The sequence below is a fragment of the Euprymna scolopes genome, chromosome 7 (genome assembly GCF_053919585.1).
Source record: "Euprymna scolopes isolate OS-2025 chromosome 7, ASM5391958v1, whole genome shotgun sequence".
In the NCBI taxonomy this organism is placed as follows: Eukaryota; Metazoa; Mollusca; class Cephalopoda; order Sepiida; family Sepiolidae; genus Euprymna; species Euprymna scolopes.
In genome coordinates, this window is record NC_136488.1 from 133,575,484 (window position 1) to 133,589,783 (window position 14,300).

Below are 14,300 nucleotides of genomic sequence, written 5' to 3' on the forward strand. Positions count from 1 at the left end.
TTGGATTTAACCGATTTTTTTTTTTTTAATTCTGTTTTCACATCAATAGTTCCTGTTCTTTAAAAACTGGATTTTTGGAAGCTTAACTCATTGTTCAAAAGGAGGTAACTACTCAGTTTTACTAAGAATTGCAAAAAAAATGATTTTTTTGCAACTACTTTATTTAATGTAACAAAGTTTTATAACATTAATAACAAAGTAAAAAATATAAAATGTGACGATATTGTAATTTTTCTTAAATAAAACATTCGAGTAATTGTAAGAAAAAATGATTTGCTAAAAAATGCGCTTGTCGAACGGATTTTACTTTGGGGTTAATTATTTAGAAACCTATTATTTAATATGGGAGGGGAGGGTGTTTTATAAGTATTCTGTACTTTAGCCTAACAATTTAATCTCAAATAAGTCTTCCAGTGGTCAACCAGCGCACTTTCACCAATAATTTTTATCAGACTAATTTAGTAAAATAGAGTTACCTCCCTTGCAACAATCAGTTAAACTTCAAAACTAGCGATTTTCCCAATATAAATAACCGACTCAGTCTTACTTTAGTCTCGACAGGAAGTTAAACTACAGAAGTTTAGTCGGATAAACACTTATTTTAAGGCATTCTCCGATTAAAACAAAGTCAGTTCACTTCCTGCTCGTAATTCTTATTAGTAGTATATCAATAGAAACGCGCAATCCATCCAATGGCTTTATTTTAAAAGGTGACATTTTTTCTCTGACACCGGTTGCAAGGATTCGGTTTCATATTTTTGTTCCTTGTTTATGTTACTGCAATTTATTTTAAATTGGACTAATTTCAAGGTAAGTAAATATTATTTAATAAGATGAAAAATAAATCTCAACTCAAAGAACAGAGCAAAATTTAGAAGAAATATACCAAGTAAATGCTTTAAAAGGATGAACAGAATATTTTTATACTTATGCAGAATTCGATTCGTGCTGAAAAAATGACATTATTATTTATAAACCCATTCTTAACGTAGGAAGGGGGCTTTTATAAAACTATTCTGCACTTTCATCTAACAATTTAAAAAAAAACAAAAGAGGCGGACGTACACTACACGGGTGACCCCTCTAGCGAAATACGCATCGGCTCCGATGTTGTACGCAGTTCAACTTAGGGAGCGCCTAGTTTTTCTTATTTATTATGGCATTTTATTTTGGCTTGTTCGAATTGTTTTTTTTATTTTTATTTTTTGGGTGGATATTTTTTATTTTAGCTTGAACTTTGCGAATTATTTTGTTATTATATGATTTTTTGAAATACATATCGGGTCAGTAAGAGAAATGAAATGGTCTCATGAGGCCATCGAGAGGCTTATAACATGAAAAGTGAACAAATATTAGATAATTTTGAAACACTTTATGCATGAAAAATATGGTAATTAAAAAAATACCAATAAGCTTTGGGGGAAAAAACATGTTTGGAACAATTGAAATTTTTATTTTTTATTTTTGAATAAAAAATTATTAAAACAAAAACAGTAGTGTTCTACTGTTCTCGTGGAGTGGTTTTTATTTTATTCAAGAAAATAAAAGGTACTCATGCAGTCATGCACTTATTGAGCCAGGCTCAAATAATGACGTTATTTAGAAAGCTATTCTTAACATGGGGATGGGAGGATGTTGTGTACCTATTCTGTACTTTCACCTAACAATTTAATAAAAACTGGTATCGTAAAACTTTAATTAAACTTGAAAATACTATTTTAAAATAGCGTGGATCAATAAGTGCCCTTAGTACCAAATAACATTTCACTGTGTTTCGATCTACAACATTCCATGAGAGGTAAAGCTTTTTGTTTATCGGCACAAGTGCTAATTTGGACTTGCACCAATTTTCCTGTTAATAATTACCTATAACTATAATCTCCGCCCCCCCATACCCCCCCTAAAAAAAACAGAAAAAAATCATAACAAAATAGGTCAATTTTTACGACATGCCCCAGCGTATTATAAACACCCCAACCTCCCCATGTTAAGAACGGTTTTTGGAATAAACACCTCCCCAATCTCAAAAGCTGTTCTTAACATGGGGAGGTTTAGAGGATGTTTATTCCGAAAGCTGTTTGTAATATGGGGTGGTTGGGGTGTTTATACTATGCTGAGGCAGTTCGTAAAAATTGACCACAAAATAATTCACAAAGAGCAAAGTGCAAGCCAAAATAAATAAATAAAAAAACCTAGGCCACACATGCAAAAATTCTTTCCTTGTAAAAATAATAATTGCTCCCTAAGTCGAACTGCGTACAACATCGGAGCTGATGCGTATTTCACTAGGGGGTAGCACTTGTGTACGTCAGACACAAAAGATACTGTGAAAATTGAATTTAACTTGAAAATGCTATCTAAAAAATAGCACAGGCTTCGTAAGAACTCTTTTGTATATTAAATTCTGACCAACTCGACGTCTCGACACTAGTTCTTTTTCGACCCGAATAAAAGTTTTAAAATGCATTAAAATGCACAAAACTTATCCGGGCAGATAGAAAAGTGACTTATCTTGCCTTTGGTAACATTTATTGGCTGACGTACATGAGTGAGGCCCCCATATTAAAATACGCATCGGCTCCGATGTTGTACGCAGCATGTTCGAGGGAGCGTTTATTAATCTGAAAAGAAAGGAAAAAATTTTGGCGGGTTTTAATTATTATTTTGGCTTGAACTTTGCGCTTTTTGGATTATTTTGTTATTATGTTTTTTTTTTTATTGGATTTTTTTTTTTGTGAATATGTTTTTTTTGGGGCCGGAGATTATAGTTATAGGTAATTATTAACAGGAAAATTGGTACAAGTCCAGATTATCATTTGTGGTAATAAACAAAAACAAAAACCTTCATCACGTCCCTACCTATCATGGAATGTCAGTATTGTTTCTCATATCCAAAAACAGTGAAATTTTATTTGGTGCTAGTGCATTTATTGATCCATGCTATTTTTTTCAAGTGTAAATAAAGTTTTACGATATCTGTTCTTATTAGATTGTTAGGTGAAAGTACAGAATAGGTATACAACACCCTCCCGTCCCCATGTTAAAAATGGCTTTCTAAATAACGTTTTTATTTTAGCACGGATCAATAAAGTCAGGTAATCTCCAAAAATACCGTTAGGGCTTACAACATGGCCGCCAGAAGAGTCACGTGATCCGGTTGATCCAAAACATGAATCGTGCAAATGGAAAACGCAGCCTTGAAGGCAAACTTTGACAAACAATCACAATTTGTTTGTATTTAATTTTTTGTTGATATAATGTTGTTATAAAAATAGGCAAACTTTGAGAAACAATCTTAGGTTGTTTTTAGTTAAAACAGTGTTTATAAAAAGTATTTTATTCAGAACAAACAAGTGGTCGACTAGGTGTATCAGAATTTTAGGCAGAATTTTTGGCACCCCCAACAAAAAACTGCGAATAAAATATATAAAACTCGTAATTTCTGTTTTTAAAGTGGGTTGTCAATTTTCTTTATGAAATATACTTCCAAAATAAACTATTACAGTCGTTTAAAACATAATAGAAGTATTATTTTTTATTTTTTAAAAGCAATGTTTACAAAATGTCTACGCACGTGAAAGAGTCGGCCCAAATAAATTTTGTGAGCTAATTTTTTGCATCGCCTCCATCTATTCTGTCTAAATTTATAAAATTAAAAATATAAACTTTTTTTTTACATCATATTTTTATAACATTACATCTTAAAAAAAAAATGAACACCTTGTTTTAAATACCATTTTTATGAAAAACTCTGAATAAAATATTTTTTATAAACACTGTTTTAAAAAACAAACAAACTGTGATTGTTTCTCAACAAAAAATTAAATGACCGTTCTAAATAAATTATTTATTATTATGATATTGAAAAACTGTTTTTGTACTTAATTATTATGCTTGTTTGTCAAAGTTTGCTTTAAATTTGCGTTTTCCGGTTTTGTAATACGGCGATTCATGTTTTGGATCAACCGGATCATGTGACTCTTCTGGTGGCCATGTTGTAAGCCCTAACGGTATTTTTGGAGATTACCTAAGTTCATGAGTACCTTTTAATTTCTTGAAATAAAAAACCTACTCGATGAGAACATGACTGTTTTTGTTTTAATAATTTTTATTCAAAAATAAAAATAAAAATGCCAATTGATCAAAACATGTTTTTTTCCCAAAGCTTGTTGGGGATTTTTTTCATTATCATATTTTTCATGAACATGCTCTAAAAATGTTTCAAAATTATCTAGTACTTTTTGCTTTTCATATTATAAGCCTCTATAGACATGGCCTCATCAACATGAGACCGTTTCATTTCCCCTACTGATCCCAATATGTATTTTAGTGTTTATCACCACAAGTGCTGGACTTACACCAGTTTTCCAGTTAATAATTACCTATAACTATAATCTTTAGCTCAAAAAAATATCCAGTAAAAAAAAAGGTGCTAGTGCACTTACTGAACTACGCTATTTTTTAAATCGTATTTCCAAGTTTAATTAAAGTTTTATGATATGTTTGTTTTATTCAATTGTAAGGTTAAAGTACAGAATAGGTACTAAACACCCTCCCCTTCCCATGTTAAGAATGTTTTTTTAAATAATAACGTTAATATTTCAGCACGGATCAATAAGTGCACTAGTACCAAAAATACAAAACAAAAAAGACATATAATAACAAAATAATCCACACTCCCTGGAACATGCTGCGTACAACATCGGAGCCGATGCATATTTCACTATGGGAGCCTCACTCGTGTATGTCCGCCCATGTATTTGTTATATATATATATATATATATATATATATATATATATATTTATCCGTTTTTTTTTTTTTTCTGTTAGCTTTTCTGCTAAATACCGTACTCAAGTTAATCCGACAACATGGCTGACGCCAAACATGCCGTCTTCAGGGGAGTCAATAATGTCTCAAAAGTTCTAAAAAAAAAAAAGTACAGAATACTTAACAAATCCCCTATTCATGTCCAGAGTGGGTTTCTAAATAATAACATTATTTCAGCATGATCCATATTCAGCATAAGTGCAAAAAAAAAAAAAAAAAAATTCTGATTTGTATTGCAATTCACAGAGATTTGAAAAAGTTGTCAAAAAAACAAATATATAACAAATAATTGTTACCAAAGACAAGATAATTTACTCTTTTACCTAGCTCGATAAGTTTTTTAGTGTTCTTATTTAATGAAAAATGTTTATTCGGTTTGAAAAACAATACAAATTGCCACATGGTATCTCATGTGTGAAATCTCGACAATGGCTTCAGAATTATACAAAATGCTGTCAGAAACCCAGCCAATAAATGTTCCTGTGACATTTATTGGGGTGGGTTTCTAACTGTATTTTGTATGAATTTTAATTTTTTACTCATTGTCGAGACTTCAAAAATGTAAGAGATACCATGCAGCTATTTTTTCATGTGCTTGTGTAGTAGTTGATACTACATTTTTCGGACCAAATAAACATTTACATTAAATAAAAACACTAAAAACTTATCCAGCTAAGTAGAAAGAGTAAATTATCTTGCGATAAGTAATATTTATTTGTACATGGATTGTAAAACAAACCTAAAAAAATCTAATAAAACTTTGACAAGATCTCATGTGTCTATATTTCTCACCAATACGTAACTTTGATAAAAAAAAATTGGATTTTCAAGTGAAATTCAATTCTTACGATATTGCTTGTTAGGTCTTCTTCGTTATAATAGCAAAGTTAGAAATATTGATTTCAATTAAAACCAATGGTATCTACTTAATTATCATGTCGCCATAATGAAAATATCCAAAAAGTTATGAAAAACGATGAGGTAGATAATTAATTATTAAAGAAAATCGTTTCAAGTTTTACTTGCTGAATAGCATGCATAATTGCAGGGGTAGTAAATAATTTCTGAAAAGTTTCCAAAACTTAGGCCAAATCAGAAGAAATGGAGTTACTTCCTTATGTTTATGTCACGCGTTACCAGCAAACATGGTGAGGTTGATTTTTTTTTGTTGAATAATGAAAATACTTTATTTATGTAATATACTACCATGCTATTTTTAATATAATATTTACTAGGTACGGGCGTTAATGGCAGAAAAATGATAGGGGGACATAGTTTTGAAAGCCGATTTATCATAAGTTTTTTTTGTAGGTTTCCAATTACGTTTTAATTGTATTTGAAAGATTAAAGCCTAAAGTTAATTTTAAAAAGGAAAAAAAAATATTTGTATTCATGAAAAAATGTTATAATGAAAAATGTTTTCACAGTGAAAACTGACAAGTTCAACTAAATTTTGAAGTTAAATAAATTCATTTTAAAAATCCTCTGAAAGATAAATATTAGTTTTCTTGGACTATTTCAAATATAATTAATAAAGTAAAGCCCCAAGATATTGAATTAAATATAAAAAAACACAAACACCTTGTTTGTATAAAAAATAACCTAATTAGCCTCCAAAAGCGAGAGATTCTGGCTTCGCACAAACAAAACAAATGAAGTCGTCGAGCATGGAGTGCATGAAAGTCCAAAACGTCAGAAAATGAAAGGGCTATCTTAAAATGAGGTCAGGTAGTTAGAGAGAGGTAAAGGATGCAAAACAGACTGACTTTATTCCTTTTTTCAGCCATGCATCCATACATTCCTATTGTGAACGTTTGTATAATCTATATTATTTTTTAATTTAATTATTTTTGGATGTTCCTGCTTGAAAAATTTTTAAAGTTTTATTTTTGAAGATTATATAAAAATTATGTTACGCTAAAGCTTCCACGTTCATTCATGTAAGGAAAATATAAGAATCTTACATATAAATATTTTGCTACAAATGTAATTTACAAAAAAAGGAAATATTTTTTGCAATTATAATTGTTGTGTAAAAATATTAAATAAACAATGCTTAATTCAATGATAATATCATTAGTTCAAGAAATAATTTTTTTTTTAGGTATATCAATTTTGTTAATACGAATTTGGGCGCTTTTTTCATAATATTCTTGAAAAAATAATTTTTTTATTGTTACAATTTATAATGCTTTATTTTCATAGAAAAAAAAACAAAAATAAATTCATTTATTTTATATTAAACTACTGAAAGCCATAACTTTAGTAAAGTTTTTTTTTGTTTAAACAAAATAATACATTTCCACTAAGATTCAAATAAAAATAATAAGTTTGTAATATTCCACGATCATTATTTGATAAATACTGAAAATTTCATTAAAATTGGTTCATTTCCTGATTTCAGATGAATTTTTAAGTAACGGAAGGGGTCAAAATGTTTATATATTTTGAGCATCGGCTATTCATTTTGCACGCATCTATCATGTAATATTCGGTACTTATGCTAGTGTGCTATTTTTTAAATAGTATTTTCAAGTAAAATTCAAGTTTTATATCTTTTTTAATTAAATTGTAAGGTGAAAGTATAGGATAGTTGCAAAACACCCTCCCCTCTCCATGTTAAGAATGGCTTTCTAATTATTATTATTATTATTATTATTATTATTATTATTATTATTATTTTTTTTATTATTATTATTTCAGCATGGTAACATAAGTGTATAACTACCTAATATTCCAGTCATATTTAATTAATTGAAACGTGACAAGTAGATAACATTGCTTTTAGTTGGAATTGACATAATAATAATTAGTTGTCATTGTTTTTGTTTTAATGAATCTCAATTTTTCAACTGTTGGATTTCGCTATTATAACAAAGAAAAACCTATTTGTTTATCACATTATTAGTACAGAATAGTTACAAAACACTATCCTCTCCCCATGTAAAGTATGGCTTTCTAAATAATGACACTATTGTTGCTGTAGCCATATTGGGCATCAGAAATCATGTTTTTAAGATGCATAATTACTGACTTCTGGATCGTACAATGTATAAGTACTTCTAAATTTTATTTTAATTCAATACATGTTGAATTGATTCATCCCGTTCTGAAATTGAATTGTCTTCCCTTGTTCTGATTGAGATATTTAAAATGAAAACAAAAAAGGTGTTCAATGACAATAATACACAAGTGCTGAATAGTTTTAAAATAAATGCCCTCTATTTCCCTTATTAAGAATTGGTTACTAAATAATAACTATTATTTTAGCTTGCTCCTTTTACTGCATAAGTACCAAGATTTAGTTTAAATCTTCTTGAATTTAGTCGTTTTTTTTAAGACTTTAAAGTAGCATTCATTAGCTGGTGCTTGAAATGGGATCAAAGTGTAATATCTGTTTTTTCATGTAGTTATAACAACTTCTAAGCTGAAACATATATTAAAAAAATGGTTATCTTCAAGTTTAGTATTGGCACGTTGACCGAGGCATTCAAAAGGCCTTCTGCAGTCCTGTCACTTGCATGAAAAAAAAATGGCAATCTCTAACAATTGTGTTCCCAAAATTAAGACTGCAAAAAATTGGTATAGTTGATGTATATACGGAATGAAAATCACTAAGCATGAAACGAAAAACGAAACCATATAGAAATATTGTGAAAAAATTATTTTAGTTTTAACACTTCTTGTGTTATCATGAAACAATAAAAACAATGATAAAATTTTATATTTTATATTTCTATAAATGATTTTTATCTGTTTTAACACCTTTGCATTATCACGAAACAATAAAAAAATACAGGAAATTTTATAGAAATATAAATTAAAATTTAATATTTATTTTATCATGAAATAAGAAGTGTTAAAACCAAATTAAATTTTTAAAATAAAATATTTCCATATGAATATATTTTAAATAGTTAAAAACAATTATTTATAAGGGATGATTGTGAGACACGTACATTCAGATTATGACAATTTTCTTAAATGTCTACTTAAGCAGGTTTAAGTGTTGGCCCAGTTGTGCTAGATTATGACAACATTCTATAATATCTTACCTTAGAAGGCAACAAATGCCAAATTATGACAATTCTCTGAAATGTCCAGCTTAGTAAATTTGTTTGTAGAACAAGTGGTAGTAGATTATGAAAACTTTCTTAAATGTCTACCTTAGCAGGTTTTATTGTGTGGCAGATGATAATTTTGTAAAACGTCTACCTTAGTAAGTTTTATTGTTGGGCAAATGTTGTTAAATTATGACAACTTTTTTATAAATATCTACTTTAGCAGGTTTGATTGTGGGGCAACGAATTTAAAATTATGGCAATTTACCTTAATGTCACTTGAAGTAGGTTTGAGTGGAGGGAAAGTTATTTCAAAGCATGATAACTTAAGCTTAAAATGTATGTCATCTTTTTTTAAATCTTTATATTCGGTTTCATTTTGGACAAGTGACAACTTTTTCAATTGTCTATGTCAGCAAATTGGATTGTAGGACAAGTGATGTTTAATTATGACATCTTTCTTAAATGTCTACCTTAGCATGTTTCATTGTGGGACAAGTGTTACTTAATTATAACAATTTTCTTAAATGGTTACTTCAGCAACTTTGATTGTGAGGCAACAGATGTCATGACAACTTTCTTAGACGTCTACCTCATCAGGTTTTATTGTGTGGCAAGTTGTGTTCGATCATTACAAGTTTTTTAGTAGGTTTACAAGTTTCTTAGCACGTTTAATGGCGGGTAAGTGGTCTTAGATTATGATAATTATCTTTGATGTCTACCTTTGAGGGTTAGATTGGCAGTCAAGTATTGTTAGATTAAGACAATGACTCATTTAGCAGGTTTAATTGTCGGTCAAGTGGTGTTAGATTATGACAATCTTCTTCTTGAATGTCTACCTTAGTAGACTTTATTGTGTGGCAATTTTCTTAAATGTCTACCTTAGTAGGGTTGTGGGGAAACTGATATAAAATTATAACAACTTTATTAAGTATATTTATTAGCAGATTTTTGTTTTGTAAAGGGTGTCAGAGTATGAGAAGTGTCTTTCATATAAACTCTGGCAATATTCTTTTCATAGCTTCAGTTTTCTTGTATTTTATTTTAAACTGTTGTTGCTTAATGTCGTGTCTATTATCTAATTAAACTTACCTGTGTATTTTGAATGTTTTAGTGTTCATACTGTTTATATCCATAGTTTCCTGTGTACAGCAGACATGTCTTGTATCAACACCTACCTCCTGTTTTCTTTGCTTGCATTTTTATTTGCCCTTATTTTCAATTGCGATATTGTTCTCCCTTCGGAGCCTTTTGTAGTGGTAATCAACTTCTCTATTTTGTGTTATGTATTTTTCTTGTCTTTTCATCATGTCACGTAAACAAATTTTCAAACCTTATTAGTTTCTTTTACCTTCTTTTCTTTTTTACATAGAGTCGACCACTGTCATCTTTAGATGAAATGGGTTGTGCATGTTCCTTTTTATTCAATATGTCTGAATATTTTCTCCAGAGATTTGACAGAACATTTTCCAATACTTTGTCATTGAAATCGATGAAATCGCCCATTTTTCAATCAAATTGATTGATTACCTGCTTTTTTCAGGGGTCCACTCCAGTTCACCAGGAGGAAGTTTCACATACCTACCCACATTGCCTTGATTCACAATACATTGTTGACGACATTGCACTGTATAGAACCTGTTAATTTTATAAAGTTATTTTTTATAGCGATTTGAATGAAAGTTTATAATGAAAAAGTTAAGTGTCATTGTTCAATTGCGCTCTAAACAGAAACATTAATTTCGAACACACCCCTGTTTTATTAAAGACTTACTTTTGATTTTATATGTTGAGCCCTTCTGCTTATGCATTGATAAAACTTAAGTTCACATGATGTTAGGCTGTATATAGGTGTTTATTTTGGTCAAAATCAGACTGTTTTTCTTTTAATCGGATTTTTTCTGATTATAGATACTTATCACAGTCATTCCGACTCAAAAACTAAGAACACTTACAGAAACATAAAGTACATTTGTGTGAAATTAAAAAAAATCAGCTTTGGGAGTCTATAGAGAACCACGCACATAGACACACTGATTTTAATCAATTTACATGTGTCATGTTAATGCAATAATTAATATGTACAAGATATCTTTTGATGTAGTTTGTTTGAAAATCTCTCTTCTTCATTCACAGATAACATTTACCGTTGGAAATACACGGATTTATTTAACCGACATTTACTGCTGAGTAATTTTTTTTTTTATTTGTCGTGAATTGAACAGCAACAATTTTCAAGTTCTTTAACAATAAACATGGAATTGCATGATAATCATAACGAGGAACAAATAAGCAAGGTGGAGAAACGTCATTTTTGTGAAATATGTGGAGCTGATTTTTCTGAGAAAACTTTATTGAAAGTGCACATTAGGACCCACACTGGCGAGAAACCTTATTCTTGCAAAGTGTGTGGATCTGCATTTTCAGCACATGGTAGCCTAAGAAGACACATACGAACACACACTGGAGAGAAACCATATTGTTGTGAAGTATGTGGCTCTTCATTTGCACAGAAGGATCATTATAACAGACACATGAGAATACACACAGGAGAGAAACCTCATTCGTGTGAAGTATGTGGCACTGCTTTTGCAGATAAGTGTGTCTTAAAGAAGCACATGAGAACACACACTGGCGAGAAGCCATATATTTGTACAATTTGTGAAAGTGCGTTTTCACTCATGTGCACTTTAAAAGCACATATCCGATTACACACTGGCGAAAAACCTTATCCTTGTAAAATATGTGGAACTCCCTTCTCAACAAGACGTGACTTAAACACCCATGTTAAGCGAATACATATAGAAGAAGAGCCTTATTCTTGCAACATCTGCGGAAGTGAGTTTTTACATCGGTTTTCCTTAAAAGAACACATGCAAACGCACAAGGAAGCTAAGCCATATTATTGTAAAGTTTGTGGATCCGCTTGGAGAATTGCAAGTCAGTTAAAACGACATATGCAAATGCATACTGGGGAAAAGCCTTATATTTGTCAAATATGTTCAGCCGCATTTTCAGTGAAATTTGTTTTACAAAGACATATGAAAACACATACTGGAGAAAAACCATTTAAATGTACAATATGTGAAAAAGCCTTTCCTGTAAAGTATGGTTTACAAAAGCACATGCGCACACACACTATGACATGAAAAAGAAACTGGAATCTTAGGAAGATTTCTATCATTCTAATAATTATAGCAGCAACTGGACACTGTTTTTTTTTCACTTAAAATAATGCACAGTGCTACTAAGTGGTAAGGGGCTACTGTTTGAGACCGGATCTGCAGCACACACACATCAAGAAGAAACTGGAATTATGGGAAGATCTCTATTATTCCAATAATTATAGCAGCAACTGGACACACTTTTTTTTTACTGTTTTGTCACCCCAAACAAGGCACAGTGCGATTAATTTATAAGAGGCTACTGTCTGGGACCAGATCTGCAGCACCCACTATGACATGAAAAAGAAACTGGAATCTTAGGAAGATTTTCATCATTCCAATATGTGAGCAACTGAATACATGAAAAAGGATTTCAAAATCTACCTGACAAATTTACCAAGTGCAAGAGAGATTCAAACAGTTGAACTTAAAGGAACAGTTAGAATCTTAAAAAGATATCTTTGGTTGGAGTGTATGACATGGCATGTGAATGTCTTGCAATCCAGTGTGATGATCCATTCCTAGCAAGAATAAACTAATAAAATTTAAAACAAAAAACGAGAGAAACTGAATAAAGCGAGAACTTTATTTGTAAATCAAATGGAAATGCCCTTTTAGACAATCACCATTTAGATAAACATATGCAAGAAAAAAGTACCTGAGTTTACAGAGTAAATCAAAAGCAAGACAAATACAAACGTGTGATTAATAGAGCTGGTTTGAATGTTAAAAATGATCCCTCAGTTGGAGTCTCTGAAATAGACGGTGAATATTTGGCATAAATGAAACCTGTAACTCAAATGTATAAGTATGCATAAATGAAACCTGCAAGTATGAAACCTGTAACTCAAACAAAGTATAATTGAAAGAACAAAAAGAAACTTAATTTCAAATATCTTTAACTGTATTTTCAGAGAATTATAATTTAAAGAAACATTATGAATACACTGTTTGTCAGGACATTATCCACAGTTCAATACAATTATAACATCACATTGTAAGAGACAATCATTATTTATTAATTCAGTTCAACACCCCCTGGCAGATAATTTTTTTTGCCCTGTTTCTTTCGAATATTCCCCTTTACCTACTCTTTCACTGTTTTCTTTCCTCGGTGAAGAACTGCTGCATATCGAAATCACTACAAGTTGTTTTCTCACACCATTACATTTATTTTTTAATTCAATGAATATTCGAAGAAAAGTAAATTAATCAAATGCATATATATGAAAGCACACATGCAGTTTTTGTTTTGTGTTCTTGCTTCTGGGATATAAAACAAATCTTCATTGGAAAAGAAAAGAATGTCACACAAGAGATTCGTCTACTTTGCTTTTTTGTTTTTGTGTTGATACTTTTCTGTTTTTCTTGCTTCCATGAGAAAACAAATAGTTTTATTGGCAAATAAAAGTATATAAAAAGAAATTATTTGTGAATTTATTTTGTGTTTCCGATTCTATTATTTTCCCTTATATACGCTAAATGTCCATTTTGTCTCAGGTCTGTCAATTTTTTATAGGAAAGCCTTGGTTATGCCTCTGATTTTGTTTATTATTCTATCATTCATTATATTAATAGTATTTATCTTGTTTTGACAGAGTTCAAAATAGACTTCATAGCTTCTATCTTTACATCATCAATGCTCTTGCATCAATTGAAATGAATGGCTCTTGTCTTTGGGAGGCTCCATGTTTTGACTAGCTTCTTGGTCTGACCGTTACTCCAGATCTAAAATGGAACATGTACATTAAATCCATTGCCAAGGTCGCTAGAAAAAGTGGCTGGATCATTTTACAGCCCTAATAGATATCTCACTGCTTATACGATTCTCTACCTGTATAAGAGCTAATTATGTCCAAGAATGGAGTACTGTTGCCACATCTGGGCAGAGATTGCGAGAAGCAGCTTATCCTGCCTTGACAGTTCAAAATAGACTTCATAGCCTAGTGGGGGGGATGCCCTTTTCTCTTCCATGCAACCTCTTCCCACAGAAGAGACGTTGCAAGTCTGTCTCTACTTTATCATTATTTTCATGGCAAGTGCTCATCTCAGCTCCAGTCTACAGCCCTTCTGGTCTTCTATGAAAAACATTTGTCTAGCTGAAACTATCAATAATTCCCCCCACTCTTTACCTGTGCCTAAGCTTAAACATAGATTCCATGAACAAAGCTTCTTTCTTAGAACTGCATGCCTGTGGAGCTCTCTTCTGTTTTTCTTGCTTTCCAACTGACTACGATATGGTCGTC

At 30.8% G+C, this 14,300-nt stretch overlaps 1 protein-coding gene across 1 annotated transcript in view; it reads left to right on the forward strand.

Annotated features, from left to right (window-relative positions):
* The first annotated feature begins 608 nt into the window (after positions 1 to 608).
* Positions 609 to 14,300, forward strand: part of LOC145279961 (uncharacterized) — a 52,206-nt gene continuing 38,514 nt past the window's right edge. The window contains exon 1 of the mRNA XM_080131565.1: positions 609 to 810. The gene's annotated coding sequence lies outside the window, so the exon portion shown is untranslated. The remainder of the gene's footprint in view (positions 811 to 14,300) is intronic.